This window comes from Pseudophryne corroboree, chromosome 10 (genome assembly GCF_028390025.1).
Source record: "Pseudophryne corroboree isolate aPseCor3 chromosome 10, aPseCor3.hap2, whole genome shotgun sequence".
In the NCBI taxonomy this organism is placed as follows: domain Eukaryota; kingdom Metazoa; phylum Chordata; class Amphibia; order Anura; family Myobatrachidae; genus Pseudophryne; species Pseudophryne corroboree.
This window is the reverse complement of record NC_086453.1, coordinates 332,381,415-332,396,409: the sequence shown is the minus strand read 5'-3', so window position 1 is coordinate 332,396,409 and position 14,995 is coordinate 332,381,415. Positions and strand designations below refer to the sequence as shown.

General features: G+C 45.2%; 1 long non-coding RNA gene across 1 annotated transcript in view; it reads left to right on the top strand.

Moving 5' to 3' along the window:
* The first annotated feature begins 289 nt into the window (after nt 1-289).
* The window catches only part of LOC134966681 (uncharacterized), a 32,632-nt gene continuing 17,926 nt past the window's right edge, over nt 290-14,995 (top strand). Inside the window, exons 1-2 of the long non-coding RNA XR_010188689.1 lie at nt 290-699; nt 2,409-2,499. This is a non-coding gene — a long non-coding RNA (uncharacterized LOC134966681). The remainder of the gene's footprint in view (nt 700-2,408; nt 2,500-14,995) is intronic.

The window sequence follows — 14,995 nt, the reverse complement described above, 5'->3', positions numbered from 1 at the left end:
CACCCCTACGTTACCAGGTGTGAAATGTAACTGAAAACACTTTAGGCCCCATACTGTCAATTATTATGTTTTTATGTATGTGTAGTGAATGACATGGTTGTAGATTCATCCTGATGAACAGAACCGTATTCAAGAGATTCAATGCAACGCCAGCATGCATGAGGACTTGCATAGTTTTAGCGGAGGAATGTGTGGCATCCCAGAAATTCCTGGCATTTTTCAAGTGATCATCAGGCTGCAGTTAGCAAACTCTCCTCTGCCTGCCTGCTATTGGATGACCCTGAACTCATGGGTGGGGGTCTGAGGAGGACAAAGGAAACAGCATGTGTGTGGGGAAAGTGGGCAGGGTTGAGCCAGGCTGGGACAGGGAAAGAAGTGTTGTGCTACAGGGAGAGAAAAGTCCCTGAGAGCAGGGCTGAAGACTGACTGCTGTGTGAAGTAGGGCAGGCTTCAGGGAGTGATCACAGATGGGTGCAGTAATGAGCATGTGTTGCAGCAGAATGCCATTGCGGGTGAAAGCTGGCACACTGAAGCAGCCACTCAAGCAGGGACCTGAGCGGCACTGATCGGAGGACCGAGGAATCGTGGGGCTGGACGCTGCGTGCCACTGCGGGCAGAAGCTGGCACACCACAAAGTTTCCACCGTGACTACAGGAGCCCAGCCACAGAGAGCAACCAGCTGCTGCCGATCGGGCACGGGTAAGCTACAAACACATACTGACTCTGCTGAGGCTGTGCTATACCCGTTATTTGCTAACTGCTTCATACACTCTTGTCTGCACCTCACTACTGCTGCATCATAGCTTCATTCACCCTCTACTGGACTTTGGGGGTCATTCTGACCTGATCACTCACTGCAGAACTGCGCATGCGCCGGTTCATTGCTGAAAGGCAGAGGCGGTCATGATTGACATTTGGCCGCCATTTTGTGGGTGCGGTCCGGCCAACACAGGCGTGGCTGGACCGAGCGGGGAGCAGACCGCAGCGGCTGCGTGATGTCACATGCAGCTGCTGCAACCCAGGGCAGCGACGAGTTACTCCCGGCCAGCCCCAGGAGCTGCGCTGGCTGGGAGTTACTCTTCAAGTACAAAGGCACCGCCGCAGTGCAATGCTATTGCACATGTGCGGGGGGAGGTGGCCTGACATGCGGGGCATACTAGCCCTGTGCTGGGCATCCGTCCGCATGTCAGTGTAAGTGATCATAGCTGTGCTAAATTTAGCACAGCTATGATCAGGTCAGAATCAACCCCATTGAACTGCTAACTGGTGACTGCTTCTCTCACTCCTGCACATCGCTTATCATTCCATTTACCTGATCTCTGAACATTGCATGGCTTGCTAGTGATCATTCAATTTATCATATCCATGGACATTGCTTATTACTGCTGCCTTGTCCCTTCCCCTTTTCTGGATATTGGCACTCATTCCGAGTTGATCACTAGCTGCCGTTGTTCGCTGCGTAGCGAGCTTTTTTTTTTTAAAAGGCAAATCTGCGCATGCCTATGGGCCGCAATGTGCATGCATGACGTATGGGTACAAAAAGTATTGTTGTTTTACACATTATCTAGCGACAATTCCATTCGCACAGCCGAATGCAAGGAGATTGACAGGAAGTGGTTGTTTATGGGTGTCAACTGTCCGTTTTCTGGGAGTGTTTGGAAAAACGCAGGCGTGTCCAGGCGTTTGCAGGGCTGGTATCTGACGTCAATTCCGGGACCTTCGTTGCAGCAATCATTACACAGAATAAGTAACTACAGGGCTGGTCTTGTTCTGCACAAAATGTGTTTATAGCCGCTCGGCTGCACAAACGTTCGCACTTTTGCAAAGCGAAAATACACCCCCCCATGGGCGGTGACTATGCGTTTGCACAGCTGCTAAAAGTGATCAACTCGGACTGAGCACCATTGTGTGATTTTACCCCATGCTGCAAGCCAGAACTTTTATGGCTCTGTCTCCAACTTTATGACCCTGCAGCCTGCTCAATACTAGCCCTGACAAAAACTAATGCCACACTGCTCCCTTGAGACAGCTCAAGAAAGTTATTGAACTGAATATAAAAGTACATGAACCGCTCTGTCTAATGAATCAGTTGTCTTTTGAATGCTGTATGCCAAATGTACTAGCTGTATGTATACTGCTATATGCAAACGTGCTAAGCAAACATTATCTTGAGGCGAGACACTGTGGTAACTGAAGTTATATTGCATTCTAACCCTGACTTTCTGTGAGGGGGTTCTTTGGGGTTGCCCTCATCACTCTGCCAACCCATTCAGAGGACACCACCTGGAGGCTTTCAAGCGGATGAGGCAGATGAAGGTGGGAAGATAGAGGTACAACTCACACCACATACAGCTGTACCGCAATTGGTTAGCAGCAGTTTACATCTATGCACCATTGTACCCTCACAGGCTCACTCAACTCCGCTTGCCACAGGTTACTATTCCAAAAAGTTGAAGACATGGACCCACGGGCTTATCGGAAAGGTTCTCTCCACGAAGGGTAACTAGATGCTACCATTAAACAGAATGTCCCCAGTGTGTGTCAGATGCTGGTGCCTTACTTATGCTGGCCAGGTGAGGCTCTGTGCTGATGTTGTTTGTTTAACTGGTGGTGGGGATAGATGTGTATGGTGTGTACGTGAGTGCGAAATATCTAATGCAGGGGAGGATGGTGTGTTTCTGTTTCACTGGTGGGGTGAGTGTTTGTGTGTGCATGTTTTTCACGAGGGGTCTGTCATGTTTCACTGGTTGGGAGAGTGTGTGTGTTTGTGTGTGTGTGTGTGTGTTTCACTGGGGGTCTGTCAGATTTCACTGGTGGGGAGAGGGGGGTGTGAGTTTCACTGGGGATCTGTGTCATGTTTCACATGTGGGTCTGTGTTTGTCATGTTTTACTGGGTGCGGGGGAGGGTGTGTGTTACGTTTCACGGAGGGAAGAGGGGAGGGTGTGTGTATGTTTCACTGGGAAATGTAAGAGGATGGTGGTGTACCTTGGGCGCCTACCCTTTCTGTGGTCTTATGAGAGGGCCAAAACAATGGTCACCTTATAACATGGGTAGATGTATATGTGCAAGTGTGATTTGAAAACTGATAACGTAAAGTGTTGTATAAAATTAACACATATTTAATACACAATTACATATAAAACAACTTATAAAAGCGTACCAATAAGGTAAGTTAGGAGCCGCAGGTGTTAAATAGGGCAGGGTGGTCCACGCCTGCGTTTTTCCGCACACTCCCAGAAAACGGCCAGTTTCCGCCCACACACACACACACACACACACACACACACACACACACACACACACACACACACACACACACACACACCTACACTCATACTGCAATCTTACTGATCCTGACTGGTTTGGGTGTGCTGTCCTCTAATTCTGTGTCTCCTTCTTACTTACAGTAAGGGCAGGCTTGCTATTGTAACACGTGTGTGTGTGTGTGTGTGTGTGTGTGTGTGTGTGTGTGTGTGTGTTGTCTACTGTAAACATGGTCAAACACCAAGTATGCAGTGTATGTCAAACCAGATTCTCTCCCTTTTTGGCTGGTTCCCTCATGTGATCAATGCAGTCAGTCCTCCCAAGTTAGTGAGGAGGCTGGGGGAAGGGGGGGGGGGGGGGGTCAGGAGCCATCCTGGCTCGGTGCCATAAAAAAACTATTATGGCAGACATGTCATCTCAGCTCACTGCTAATAATCAAAAGACACAACAACTGCAGCAGGCTGTAGCAGACCTGGCTGCCAAGGCAGATGATAAACAGCCCCCCCTCTCTAGTTCAGGGCCACATAAATGTGGGCTGCCTGATAACTCTCAGAATCTGAGTAAGAAGTACAGGAGGAGGGGGAGGAATCAGATCCTATTACAGAAGATTCAACTTCGGCACAGGGTATTAAACCCCTCATACTTGCTATCAGGGATGTGTTAAAAATCCCTTTGGAAAATGCTGCAGTGCCAAAGTCATTTTCCTTAGCACATAAAAAAAATCAGTGTCACTTTCCCCGATTCTCAGGAACTAGATGACATGTTTAAGCAAACCTGGAAAAATCCTGATAAAAAAAATATCAGGTGACAAAACGGTTTTAGCACACTTTCGCAAATGCCCCAGAAAGTAGGAAAAATTGGAAAGTACCCCCAGTCTTAGACGTATCAGTCTTTTGCCTATCAAAAAAGGTGGTACTACCAGCTCCAGGCTCCTTTACATTAAAGGAACCTGGGGATAGGAAAATAGAGACTACACTAAAGTCTTTTTACACAGTGGCTGGCATATCATAAAGACTTGTAATTGCGGGTTGCTGGATGACACATGCCATTTATACATGAGCGACTCAAATGTAAGAGGGCCTTGCGGGGGACATGCACCTGGTCACTACGGTGACTCTCATAAAACACATCCAAGACACTGCATGCATCCTGTGTGATTCTCTCAATTAAATAGGTGTTATTAATGCTAGGACAACTGCTATGGCAGTGTCGGCACGCAGAGCTTTGTGGCTACGTCAGTGGATAGCGGACGCTGATTCCATGCACAGTGTGGAGTCTCTTCCTTTCTCTTTCTCTTCCTTTCTCAGGGGAATGGCTATTTGGGGTTGAGTTGGATACATGGATTTCTAAGGTTGCGGCAGGAAAATCCACATTTCTCCTACCCTGGGCTGTCTACTCAGTCCTTTCGGACTACCACAAGAAAACCAGCCGCCGCAGGGTCTCAGGAACAAAGCACCAGTTCAGCTTCCAATAAGGCCTCAGCATGACGGTGCCCCCCCACCCTGAGGGGATCTTGAGGTGGGAGCTTTACTGCTCACTTCAACCACATCTGAGAAGGCTCCTGCCAGGATACCTGGGTAAAGCACCTATTTTCTCAGGGCTACAAGTTGGAGTTCAATAGTGCTCCTCTCCAATGATTTTTCAAATCAAGCTTACCAGATTAGGAGGATTAATGAGTTATGCCACCCTAAAGTTGGTCCAGTCCCAAGTAAATTTCCCAGTGCCACTACAACAGGGAAAGGGTTCCTACTCCAACCTGTTCGTGATACCAAAACCGGAAGGTTCAGTTAGGCCCATTCTGAATCTAAAATCCTTGATATCTTACCTAAAGGTTTTCAAGTTCAAGTTCAAGATGGAATCCTTGTGAGCAGTGATTGCGGGTCTGGAAGAACGGGAGTTCATGTTCTTGCTGGATATATCCCGATTTGGACTCCTCACCATGCTTGCCTGAGGTTTGCCATCTGAACGATCACTACCTGTTCCAGGTGCTATTCTTCGGCCTGTCCACAGCTCCAAGGGTATTCAGGAAGGTGATGGCAGAGATGATGTTCCAGCTCAGAGTCCAGGGAGTCAATATTGTCCCTTACCTAGACGATCTCTTGATAGAAGCAAGAACCAGGCAGCTTCTATTGCTCTTTATAAACTGCACTATTCAGCTTCTGTCACAACATGGGTGGATCCTCAATTTACAGATGTCCCACCTGGAGCCTACTCAGTGACTCCTGTTCCTGGGAATGTTTCTGGATACTAGGGCTCAGAAAGTGTTCATTCCAGAGGACAAATCAAGGACACTCCAGGATGGTACGAATGGGTCTACGGCCTACTCGGATATCCATCCATCTTTGCATAAGATTGATGGAAAAAATGGTAGCCTCATATGAGGCGATCCAGTACAGAAGGTTCCATGCCAGAACATTTCAATTGGCTCTCCTAAGCAAGTGGTCTGGCTCACATCTTCAGATGCACCGGATAATATGTCTATCACCTCAGGCCAGGATTTCCCTCCTTTGATGGCTACAGTTCTCAAACCTGTTGGAAGGTCAAAGTTTTGGGATTCAGGATTGGATCCTCCTCATGACAGATACGAGTCTGAGACAATGGGAAGCTGTCACCCAAGGGGCTCAGTTCCAGGGCAGATGGTCAGCCCATAAAGCCCTACTTCCGATCTACATTCTGGAACTATGGGTAATCTACAATGGTTTGCTTCAGGCCTCTCCTCTGCACAGGGATCGGGCGATACAAGTTTAGTCGGACAACGCCACGGCCGTGGCTTACATATATCGACAAGGAGGTACAAAAAGCAGAGCCTGCATGGGAGAAGTGTCAAAGATACTCCTCTCGAGAGAAAGAAATGCAAGAGCATTGTCCTCCATCTTCATTCCGGGAGTGGATAACTGGGAAGTAGACTTCCTGAGTCGTCACAATCTCCACCAGGGAGAGTGGGGTCTCCACTAGCAGGTGTTTCAGCAGATCCTTGACCTCTGCGGCTGACTACAGATAGACATGATTGCTTCTCGACTCAAGAAGCTTCATTGGTGTTGTTCAAGAACTAGGGACCCTCAGGCAAGGGCAGTAGATGTACTAACGTCGCCTTGGCCTTACCGGCTGGTCTACTTGTTTCCTCCGATTCCATTACTCCCGAGGGTGCTAAAGTGAATCAGGAATCAATAGAGTTCAGGCAGTTTCGATTGCCCCAGATTTGCCTTGGAGGGCGTGGTACACGGATCTTCTGGACATGTCCGTTGAAGACCCTTCGCCTCTGCCAATGAGAAGAGATCTTCAACAAGGATTGTTCATCTACCCGGACTTACGGTGACTTTGTTTGATGGCATGGAAGTTGAGTGGAAACATCCTAGCGCACACAGGCCTTTCCAAAAAGGTTATTGCTACCATGGTTCTGGCCAGGAAGCATGTGACATCAATACACTATTATCATATCTGGAAAAAACATTACTGTGCATTCTGTAGGACATCGACAACAGAAAACTCAAATTGAACAAATACAGGAGCTTAGTAATTTTCCAAATTTGTTTTAAAAAGTTGCAAAATAAAATGGCGATGTCAACCGAAATTGAAGCATGACTCCTAGTAAATGTATCCCTTATAGGGATGAGCGGGTTCGGTTCCCTGTGAACCAACCCCCCCCCCCTACCCCGAACATCACATCCCGAGCCTGGATCCGAGCCTGGCTTGGGACTTCCCACCAGACTTGGAAACCAGAACGAGGCAAAATGCATCATCGGATTCTTGTGGGATTTGGATTCCATATAAACAGCCACGTGTCACCGCCATTTTCACTGCAGACTTAGAGAGTGAGGGAGACAGACCTCTGTCTCTCTCTTTGGGTGGTGGAGTCGGGTGGGGTTAGTGTGTGCTAACTAGTAGTGTACTAATTAGCACGAACAGCTTGTAATGTAGAGTGGCAGGTTTAATCTTTCTATGTATAATGGAGAGAGATAAAAGCTCCTCCCTAAGTTCCTGGATGACAAATCACTATCCTTAGTATCTCTGTACAGTTTTTTCTATTAGAGTACTAATTAGCACAAACAACTTATAATGTACAACACAGATTCTCACAACACAGATTCTCTAACTCCGACGATCTACAGTACTTTGTTGCTTGAACAGCTAGTTGCATCAGAATACACTAATTTATATTTACTGGCATGTCTATAGGTGCTCATTACCACTGTGTATTTTAGATAGCGAATGAATCACTCCTGCAGATTACCCCCGATTTGTGTGAAACCTGTGTGCACCCTTCCTTTGAATGTTTTACAATGGATTACACAGAAAAAATAATAATAATAAAGTTAATGTCACAGGAACACACACAAAAAAAAGATTGACCCTTTGGGAATTGAACCCAGGACTCTCAGCGTGGCAGATGGGAGCCTTCATTGCTAGCCCACAGCACTGCATGGAAGATTCTCAAGTTCATGTGTAAAAGTACTGCACAGAGCGATTCCTTCCCATTGGTGTTTGTTTAGCTGTTAAGGGACTCGGACGCTCATTTCATGCACTGTACATACTATAGTCAATGAGCTACATTATTCCTTTCACACATTAGTTGCATCTGCATACACAAGTGTTCCCACATCAGTTGCATCTGCATACACAAGTGTTTTAACACATTCATTTGCATCTGAATAAACTATTTTTTATTTTTTACTCTGTCCGTCTGACCATTGGTCAACATCTGTGTGTACGATATGCAGTACAGGACTGTATATTAACATTACAGTCGTCACTGACCATTTGCCAGAGCTTGTACTGTGGATCAATCTGCCGCTATTCAAACTAAAGTACTGGATTAGTAAATCATTAGCCACCCAGTGGTGGAGATGAGTATTGCATGCTGAGTATCTAGTCGTGCCTCAATGCGCCTTTCTGTGATTAAACTCAGCAACCTAAGCTATCGCCTAGGCATGACTAAACCTCCGTCTAGGCGCAGAACAAGTCAAGATAACGGAGGACCCATCTGTACTGTGTAAATATATATATATATATATATATATATATATATATGCAGTATATATATATATATATATATATATATATATATATACATATACACACACACTGTGGTGCAAGTAGAAAAAGTGACTTTATGGTATTGTGTGCATGCGCCAAAGGCCACAAGCCACAGTTGGCATAGCCAATTGAAATGGGGGGTTGTCAACATGTCAGCCACACTGTCATCTCCCACCTACTACTCTCAGCCACAACGTCGTCTCCCCCAGCATCTCTGTGCCACACTGGCATCTCTACCCTGCTACTCACAGTCACAGTCATCTGCCCCTGCACTGTGTCTTTCAGCCTGCCCCCCATCCTCCTTCCCTGTGTATTTCAGCCTGTCTCTCAGCCTGACCACACCCTCCACTGTGTATTTCAGCCTGCCCACCTACACCCTCCCCTGTGTCTCTCAGCCTGCCCACACCCTCCCCTATGTGTCTTTCAGCCTGCCCACACCGTTCCCTCTGTGTCTTTCAGCCTGCCCTCACCCTTCCCTCTGTGTCTTTCAGCATGCCCTCACCCTCCCCTCTGTGTCTTTCAGCCTGCCCACAGTGCCCCTCCATTACTGTGTGTCTTTCTCAGCCAGCTGCTCACCTCTATGTCATAGTACACACACACACAAACAGTGACAGACAGACTCAGCAGGCTTCTCTTCTCAGCACAGCCGCAGAGCAGGACATGGAGTGATCGACACATGTGATGTTGTGCTCCCAGCAGTCCTCAGCAGGAACTTCTGCTCTGCTGAGTACAGTGCTCAGCAGTGCAGTGTAAAAGCTGCAAGGCGGTCGGTACACCATACTTTCAACCATATATATATATATATATATATAGTCCAGGTAATGGAGGCACTCAGAAGAAAATAATGGACAACACCATTGCCGGTACAGCCAACATTTCAGGGACCTCTCCCTTTTATCAAGACACAACCAGCCATAACAAAAATCACAATATAAATACATAAAATAGCCTTACCCAACACCAATCAGAGAAAAGGACCCGCTTTCCCATTGCCAATGCGTGACCTCACAGGTGGGACTCAAGTCCCCATGGTCAGTGTCAGTAGGGAGGCGCGGCACTATACTCCTGAGCACAGGTTGCCTAGTATCCTCCAACATTACGTGCTCTGGCCAATCACCGCGTCCTCCCGCCACTGACGTCACGTATGAGTCACCAGACACATGAGCGCAGCTCAGAGGAGCAGCATCTGACAGGTTCATCGTCCGCTCAAAGCCAGAGATATATACATAAACATAAACACCAATGTGCATACAAAATGTGCAATAAACACCAATAAAGCCAAGCAATAAATATACATAGGATCCTATATCTGATCTTAAATCCATAGTCCTGCAACCCTGTTATGTATAAAGAGCGGGCTGCATGGAATCTAATATACAATTAAACAAACAGATCTCTTATACTAGGTGAATAATCTAAAGATAATTTCAATAATATCCTCCACCACAGAAACCTATTTCGTCTCAGAATCAATGACCATAACTGGAAATCAATTAAATCTACTATAGAGCTGAATACTGTGAAAATACATACTACTAACTCATAAATCATAATGCTGAAGCACTACAGAAAACAGTTGAAGCTTAATGCTTCATTCAGGCCATGTGGATGCACCATCTGTAGTTTGTGTATCCACCATGCCTCTTTCTGTAACAGGGTTTTACCCCCTGTCACCACCCCTCACTCTATCCGGGACATGATCTATAATCTTATATCGGATAGTCGCCAGAGTGTGGTTGCAGATCTTGAAATATCTGGCTAATGGGAGGTCACTTCCTTTCCCTTCCAATGCGGCTTAAATGCTTGATCTGTGTAAGGCAATTCTTTCCTTGAATTGCCTTGTGCTGTGTTTGCTAGCCATAGTATAGTCCTGTGTCCACACCATCTGGGAATGTTCGTCAAGGCGTTGTTTGGACATTAAAGCCTCTTGACGTGAAATTGCTAAGGTTTTGTCCATGGCTTTTTGGAGTGATTCCGTGGAGTATTCTCTGGCTTTAAACTTTTCTGCCATGTTTTAGATCTGTCTACGTGCAGCTGCTTCATCATTACAAATTCACTTGATCCTCAGAAATTGGGAGTACATGCTTGTATTGATACAATACAATCTGTCCCAATCATGGCCCGAATGAAGCATTAAGCTTCAACTGTTTTCTGTAGTGCTTCAGCATTATGATTTATGATTTATGAGTTAGTAGTATGTATTTTCACAGTAGTCAGCTCTATAGTAGATTTGATTGATTTCCAGTTATGGTCATTGATTCTGAGACGAAATAGGTTTCTGTGGTGGAGGATATTATTGTAATTATCCTAAGATTACTCACCTAGTATAAGAGATCTGTTTGTTTAATTGTATATTAGATTCCATGCAGCCCGCTCTTTATACATAACAGGGTTGCAGGACTATGGATTTAAAGATCATATATAGGATCCTATGTATATTTATTGTTTGGTTTAATTGGTTTTTATTGCACATTTTGTATGCACATTGGTGTTTATGTTTATGTGTATATGTCCGGCTTTGAGCGGTTGCTAGGCGATCCAACATGATGATGAACTTGTGAGATGCTGCTCCTCCGAACTGTGCTCATGTGTCTGGTGACTCATACGTGATGTCAGCGGTTGGGAGGACATGGTAATTGGCCAGAGCACGTAGTGTTGGAGGTTACTAGGCAACTTGTGCTCAGCAGGATAGTGACCACGGGGATTTGTGTTGCACCTGTGAGGTCATGCATAGGTGGCATCCTTCTCTCTGATTGGTGTTGGGTAAGGCTATTTTATGTATATATATATTGTGATATTTGTTTTGGCTGGTTGTGTCTTGATAAAAGGTAGAGGTCCCTGAAACATTGGCAATAGTGTTGTCCATTATTTTCTTCTGAGTGCCTCCATTACCTGGAGTTTATATACTCATCTGAGAGGTTGTGCACCGGACCTGCTAATTGCTTCTGAGCGTGAGTGCCAGGCATATCCTGTATATATATATATATATATATATATATATATATATATAACATATAAGAAAAGAAGTGTCATGATGTAACCCTTGTTTTTTTCTCATGCGTGCACACTGCACCCACAGTCAACAGATTTAATTTTTTTGGGTTGGGTAGCTAACTTACTGGATCATACCCATACCCATACTGCACTGTAAAAATATGCATAATTTCAATCCCCATGCCTGGCGGTGAATTACTGACAGTCCATCTAAGTATATAAGTGAGTGTCCTGTGTCACTCTCTCTGATTGACTGTCTGTCAGTCCAGCTGCTCCAGCATCAGCCCCGAGTCCTCCTAAGTCCTGATGTGTTGGCAGTGGCAGCCACGGCACACTGATCATGGGCAGGAGACTGTGTGCGGGTGGGAGGACAGTGCAGGATGAGAGGAAAAAGGGTGCGTGGCAGTCGGAGCAGGATGCCGGGTGCGCTGTGCGGCTTTGACTGGTTGGCAGGCGCAGTGGGAGGGATAAAGGTGGAGAACAGTGACAGCACAGCAATGAGCAGCACAGCAGGCCAGTCTTGCCAGCATCTCGTGGTCACGGGCATCACTGTGTGTGTTCATGCTGTAGTAGCAGGTGAGAGGTGCTCTGTGTGCCGGACATTAGGGGGTGCCTGGGCAGACCAGGCATCCCTGTGTGCATGCCTATGCTGCAGTCACTTTGGTATACCTGTGCTGTGTTAGTGGTGCTGTCCTGGCTATCCTGGCTGTCACTGGTGTTTTGTGTGCTGCAGCTGTATATGGGTGTTGCTGTCCTGGCTGTCACTGTGTTGTACAGGGTGCAGGGGCACTGTCCTCCTGTATGATGGAAAATATAGGGGTGCTGCTAACCCTGTATGTTGTAAAAATTGAAGGGTGCAGTTGTGAAAAATTAAAAGCACACTACTCTGTAAGCTGTAAAATATTGGGGTGCTGCTGACTCTGTATGAGTAAAAATTCAGGGGTGCAGTTAAAATTAAAAGCACACTGCTGTATGCTGTAAAATATAGGGGTGTTTCTGTTCAAATAACATTACACTGGCCCTTGTATGCTATACAAAATCAAGGGTACAGTTGTTTTAAAAATTAAACGTACACTGCTCTTGTATGCTTTAAATTATAGGGGTACTGCTAGCCCTGTATGTTGTAAAAATTAAGAGGTGCAGTTGTTAAAAATTTAAAGCAAACTGCTGTATGCTGTAAAATATAGGGGTGCTGCTGTTCAAATAACATTACACTGATCCTGTATGTTGTAAAAATGCAGAGGTGCAGTTAAAAATTAAATTCACACTTCTGTATGCTGTAAAAGAAAGGGGTGCTGCTGTTTAAATAACATTTCACTGGCCCTGTATGCTATTAAAATTCAGGTGCGCAGTTTTTAAAAATTAAAAGCACACTGCTGTATGCTGTAATATATAGAGGTGTTGCTGTTTAAATAACATTACACTGGCCCTGTATGCTATAAAAATTCAGGGGTGCAGGGAAATCAATGTACACTGGCCCTTTGTATGCTGTAATAATTCTAGGGTGCAGTGAAAATCAATGTACACTCGCCCTGTCTTGTATGCTGTAAAATTACAGGGGTGTTATGAAAATAAAAGGTGCTGGCACTGTCTGCAGTTGCAATGTCTAGACCTGACCTTCACAACACTGTATGGGAAGAGGAGGCTCCTACCACCATTTGCACGCCCCCTGAAAGTGCTGGGAGGAGTACCACCAGTCCAGTTGCTGATATTGAGATTAAGTATGTCACTGTAGAAGTACACCAGGATGAGGAGAATATGGGTGCAGCTGGCACTGCGGAGGAAGTTGACGATGAGGAGTATGATGGTGATGTGGTTTGTTTGAAAAAGGCACCAGTGGAGACAGTTGTTTGCCATGGGATGGAAAATCCCATTGTCATGCCTGGGCAAAATAAAAAAAAAGACACCTCTTTGGCGTGGAATTATTTCTCCAAACATCCGGACAATAGGAGTCAAGCCATCTGTTACCTTTGTCAATCCATAATAAGTAGGGGTAAGGACGTTAACCACCTAGGAACATCCTCCTTCATATATCACCTGCAGCACATTCATCATAAGTCTTTGTCAACTTCAGAAGGGTAGTAGTGGGTAGTACTAGTGGGTAGTAGCGTAAGTAGTGTAAGCAGTGGGTAGTAGCATAAGCAGTCCACTGACATCTAAATTATGTGGTTTGTTTGAATATTATTTCTCTGTGAGGATGTAAACACTGATGGGGATGGAATTCAGAGGATGAGGACGACATCTTGCCACTGTAGAGAAAGTTTGTGCAAGGAGAGATTAATTGCTTCTTTTTTGGTGGGGGCCCAAATAAACCAATCATTTCAGCCACAGTCATGTGACAGACCCTGTCGCTGAAATGTTTGTTTTTTTAAAGTGTGCATGTACTGTTTATACAACATAAGGGTTGATGAAAGGGCCCAAGGACAATTCCATCCTGTACGTATTTTCTTTGCCACATCATTCCAGGGGTGCTGCCCTATATGGGTGGCTGCCTCTCTGCCCTATCAGTCCAGGCATGCTGCCAACCACCATTTAAGTCCAGGGGTGCTGTTGTCAGCCTGCTGTGCTGTGTAATTCTCCAGGGGTGCTGCCAATGCTGTATAAGTTCAGGGTTGCTGCTGTACTTGATCCTAGGTTTAAATGAAAGCCTAGAGCAGATATGAAACAACCTTCACAAACAAACAGATTTGTGAAAACTAGCCGCAAAGGTGGAAAAGGAAATTGTCGAACTGTTTTTAAATAAAGTGGGGGGACCCCACATTTGTGGCCAAATTCAGTGTGACTCAAAAGAGGCTGAATAATAATCCAGCGCAACTGCCGGACAGGTAATTGTGATGTTTTCTGCCTGAGCATTAGTGAGAGGTTGTTCTCAATTATTTCAAGTTAGGGACGCACTCAAATGAATGGCTCCAATTTGTCAACCTTAACTTTGATTTATTATTGATATTCCACATTTTGGAAATATTTATTTAGAAGATGCGCATTTGTTGTACATGGATCTTCTTTTCCTAAGGGCTGCGTAGGGTTATCGCAAGAATTATCAGTGTTAGAAGAACAGAGTTTCAGTGATCTTGTATTGCATCAGATTTCCATTGCACTGCAGCACTAGATGGGCGAGGACCTCCTGTGAGGCACAAACAGTCACTGAATAAGGCTGAGTATGTGGTCTCATGGAGGTTTACAGCCAGGAAGATGTCTGGTTTACCTGGCTGAGTCATGCTGTGGGCACAGAGGTTAGCATTGCTTCCTCCCACAGTCCTACTAATAGTATGAAATAAGTTTGGACTGTAGAGTGGTAAGCTCTACTAGAGCAGAGGCTAAATAACAAAAAAAATTACTGCACAGTCGTGCTTAATACTTAATATGAATAAAATAATCAAGACAAAGAGGTATGCTCACATGCATGTAACTGGGAGCTGTGAAAAACAAAAATAAAGCATCTGCCACAATATATGTAAATAAAAATGCAATAAAAAAATTAATAAAAAAGAAACCTACGAGATTTTCACAAAACAAGACTCCATGGAGGGGAAAATATCCAATTTTGATCCTGTGGTATAAACCAGTTAATTTGCATTCCAGTATTAAATCTGAGATTATTTTAATCCCTGAAAATGGAGAAGGAGGCTTTGGCCCCTAGTTTTTCAGTTTGTCCAGTAATTTGGTAATTAATAATTAAATATTTGCTTGGTTGAAGTCCTT